At 43.5% G+C, this 4,249-nt stretch overlaps 1 long non-coding RNA gene across 1 annotated transcript; it reads right to left on the bottom strand.

Moving 5' to 3' along the window:
* Window positions 1-835: 835 nt before the first annotated feature.
* Window positions 836-4,006, bottom strand: LOC138811452 (uncharacterized). The gene is made up of 3 exons (XR_011367403.1): window positions 3,836-4,006; window positions 2,872-3,004; window positions 836-1,003 (listed from the first exon to the last, which is right to left on the bottom strand). It is a non-coding gene; the product is annotated as an uncharacterized lncRNA (long non-coding RNA).
* Between the last annotated feature and the right edge of the window lie 243 nt (window positions 4,007-4,249).

Below are 4,249 nucleotides of genomic sequence, written 5' to 3'. Positions count from 1 at the left end.
ACGCCCACGCGGGGCTCAATTTCAGGTCCTGGGAATGGCCTCGCTCCTTAGTGTATCACAGTCTGGTGTGCTTACCTGGACCCATTCGCCTATTGGTCCTGCCATTCCCCGAGGTCAGATCCCAGCATTGCCAAAAGATGAATCCTGATGTGAGAAGCCAATCGTTGCACCTGTTTCTCTGTCCTGTGAAAGTCCTGGGTCTCAGCTAGGATGCAGTATGCTATATAGGCAACTCTATATTCATGGGAATCAGTTGCCATCCATGTCAGCACAGTTATAGCTGTCATCTTATACAATAAAATACAAAATGCATCCATGACTAAGGCACACAATAAAAAGAATAACTACACTGAATGCATGATGCATTCCACATCCCTATGTAAAGAGAGATCCTATGTATAAAGTAGGTGAGCATATGATTTTTGCCAGTGCTCGGGCTTCAGTTCAGGCCCTGAGACTAGGCCTGACCTTGTAGTCTTTAAGGATGGTGAGCTTCACTTTCCCCCACAGTGCAACAAAGTTACCCAGTCCTGAGTTGGAATCTCAGAGGTGGCAGAAAAATGGTGAGAATTCTGAGCCAGGGTGTGTTATTGTTATTATTATTATTATTATTATTATTGCCAAGCATGGGACTTGAACTCAGTTCATGACAACTCTGCCTCAGCTTCGATCACCTCAGGCTGGTGGGCTCCCATGGGCCTGTAGCCGATCCTTGGATCCTAGGCTCTAAAACTTTGCAGGTAAAACTGACAGAAAAATGACAGGAAAAGATGACAGAAAAATGACAGAAAAAATGTCGCAGGATGGATTTTTTATATTTTCTTGTTTTGCACGGTGACCATCCTGGGTCTGAATTACACGGCTGCAAATGGTACTTCACCTTGCATTGGAGAAGGCTAACGGCCCATCAGGGAAACCATAGGCCCATGCGGCAAAATAGGCCCTGAGCTTGAATCCTGGTCCTGACACCTACCAGTGCGGGGAGATCCCAAGATACTTGTTCCTATGCATGGGAATAACAATGAAATGTTAGCAAACGCATGATTGAATGAGAAGTTTCTGCGTGTATTGGTCAAGTCCAAAATTAGAGGCAGTGATCCTAGGACAATGATTCATCTTAATGAATGGTTAATTAAGCATGAAAAGAATACTATTCCTTCAATGGTGGCATAATAAAGTCCTAAGAGTTAGTAGGAATGTAGTTGATGTCATTGAATATTAGGTAGATATCTCTGCCACTATGTACAAATATTTTTTTTTGTTGTTCTACCACCTGTCTATCCATGTATGGCTATTTTGTCCACTCCTGCAGCTCAATCTCAGGGTCTGGAAATGCCCTGGCAGCTTCATTGGCTAGAGGTTGCAGTTTTGACACACCCATTCAGGGTCTGAATTGGGTCTGCTAGGCCCTGAGTTCAGATCCCAGCACTGCCAACAATTGGATCATGGAGTAAGAAGCTGAGTGTGATAGCTGTTTTCCTTTTCTCTGAGAGTCCTGGGTGTCAGACATGATGGAGAACACATGTGCAAATCTAGATACTATGTGATGGGTTGTCATCAATATCATGAATGGAATGTGTGTCATCAGAGTCAATATAAAATCTCATATCTAAAATATATTGGGAACTCAGAAAATTAAATCGCCCAACAACAAATCCTCAAAGAAACAATTGCCCAATAAAAGAGTGGGCAAAAGACTTAAAGAGAAACTTCTCTGAAGAGGAAAGATGCATGGCCAATAGACACATGAAGAAATGCTCAACCTCCCTAGCCATAAAAGAAATGCAAATCAAAACAATATTGAGATACCACCTCACACCAGTTAGAATGCCTATAATCAAGAACTCTAATAACAACCGATGCTGGAGGGGATGTGGACAGAAGAGAACCTTACTGCATTGTTGGTGGGAGTGTAAACTTGTTCAACCACTTTGGAAAGTAGTATGGAGGTTCCTCAAAAGACTTCACATAGAACTCTCCTATGACCCAGCAATTCCACTTTTGAGCATTTACCCAAATGTTTACAAACAAGACCACACTAAAGCTACCAGCACGACTATGTTTATTGCAGCACTATTTACTATAGCTAAGATATGGAACCAACCCAGATGCCCCTCAGTAGATGAATGGATCAAGAAAACGTAGTATATATACACAATGGAATTCTATGCCTCCATCAGAAAGAATGACATTGCCCCATTTATTAGGAAATGGAAAGACTTGGAAAAAATTATATTAAGTGAAGTAAGCCAGGCCCAAAGAAGCATAGGTCCCATGGTTTCCCTTATTTGCAATATCTAGTATATGTCTGGGTCAAGCAGAATAGGTCAGATAAGGTGATGTTAGGGAAATGAACCCTAAGATATGTACTCAAATGATTTTTCTCTCTCTTGTGATTGTTTCTAACACATGTATAATATTATTTCTTTGTTGCTTTGTACGTCCCTCTCCCACAGTATAACACCTGCTTTCACTGTATTTGATGTCGGTATAATTTGTGGAGGGGAACAGGAAAAATTAATCGTTTAAATAGGGATACAGGTGGACCCATTGCAGCAATGAGATGTACAAGTCGTTATGTCAAAAATGAACTTTACAACATTGGTGCAGGGGGAGTGCGGGGGAGGAGCAGGGAGGATTGGTTGGGGGGGTGAGAGGGAACATGGGAAGGGATGGGAAGTGGAAACAAAGGAGGAGGCTACAATGCTTGATATGAAATGTACTCATTATCTTGCCCATGTAATTGTATCCCCTATGTACAGTATTTTCACAATTAAAAAATGGAAAATAAATGAATAAAACAAAAATACAATAAATAACCAATACAAACAGGACATGGACTGAAAATCTATATGTAAGTAGAAATCTTACCTTTACAATATATATAAATAGAATTTTTCCAGGGCTGGGACTTTAATTCATGCCTAGGGACCAGGCCTCACTTTCTTGTCTTCAAGCATGGTGAGCTTCCCCTTCGTCCACAGTGCTTCAGAGTTACCCAGGCCTTAAGTTCAAAATCAAAGGTAGGAGAAACAGTGTGAATTGCAAGCCAGGGAGCTAATTTTTTTCTGCTTTTTTGCTTTTTTTGCCAAGCATGGTCTTGAACTCAGGTCATGGTAACCGTGCCTCAGCTTTCATCACCATAGGCTGGGGTGCAGCCGCTGGAAACACAAGCTATCCTGGGATCCTAGAACTTCAGGCCCTGTGCAACGGGGGAATTGCACAGAAAAAAGTGGCAGGATGGCATTTTTACATTTTCTTACTTTGCAGTATGGCCATCTGGGTCTGAGTGATCTGGCTCCAAAACATACTTCACCTTGCATTGCTGAAGTCTTGCAGGCTACTGAGGAAGCCATAATCCCGAACAATGATTAGCCAAGCACCAGTGGCTCTCACCAGTCCTCCTTGATACTTACAAGGCTGTGATAGGAGGATCATGGTCAAAGTAACCCTAGGCAGGAAAGTCCTTGAGACACCTGTCCAACCTCAATGCCAACAAAGCCAGAAGTAGAGCTGTGTGGCTCCAGTGGTAGAGGGCTAATCTTGAGCAAGAACACCTCATGGACTGTGACCAGATGCTGAGTTCAAGGTCCAGGACTGGCAAAAACAGACATACACAACAATCTGTGCAGCCATCTGGCTAAAGCAGGTCTCCCTCTTGTCCCCAACTGGATTGGACAGACTTTCCTGGTAAAGGAGCTGCTGTCATGTTGACTAGGCCCACTTGGTCTGCATCCCAGGATTCCAGGCACACCCCCATTTTTTCATCGTTCTTTTTCACCAATGGGATCCAAGAATAGTGGACATGCCCATATTACATGCTTCCCAGTAGCACCTGGAATCCCTCTGTTGGGTGACACCACTATCAGCAGTTGAGGAATGTAGAGGTCGCTGAGTGGTGAGCAAGAGACTCCAGGTGACTTTGAGGTAGAGTAGGAAACGATGTCCTAGTCAGTGAGTGGGAGAATAGAAGATTTTCTAGAGCCTGGGAATGTAGCCAGCCCAACTTTCCCTTCCTGGCGCTCAGATGTCTGAAACAATAAGAATCAATGAGAGAACTGTGGGCAAAAAGCTGCCACAAGAACACCAGCAGTATCCTCCCGACAGACCTGAAACATTCAAGAAAACAAAGAACACGAAAAAGGGAGGGATCCCCAAGACAAACACCACTGGGGAGCGAGATTGTATGGAGAGTCCAGCGAAAGGTGATGCCGACCATGGGCCTACCCTGCCTTTGGACTCAGTCACA

The sequence above is a fragment of the Dipodomys merriami genome, unplaced genomic scaffold (assembly GCF_024711535.1).
Source record: "Dipodomys merriami isolate MVZ:Mamm:240054 unplaced genomic scaffold, mDipMer1.0.p SCAF_53, whole genome shotgun sequence".
Classification (NCBI taxonomy): domain Eukaryota; kingdom Metazoa; phylum Chordata; class Mammalia; order Rodentia; family Heteromyidae; genus Dipodomys; species Dipodomys merriami.
This window is presented reverse-complemented; position numbering and strand designations above follow the sequence as displayed.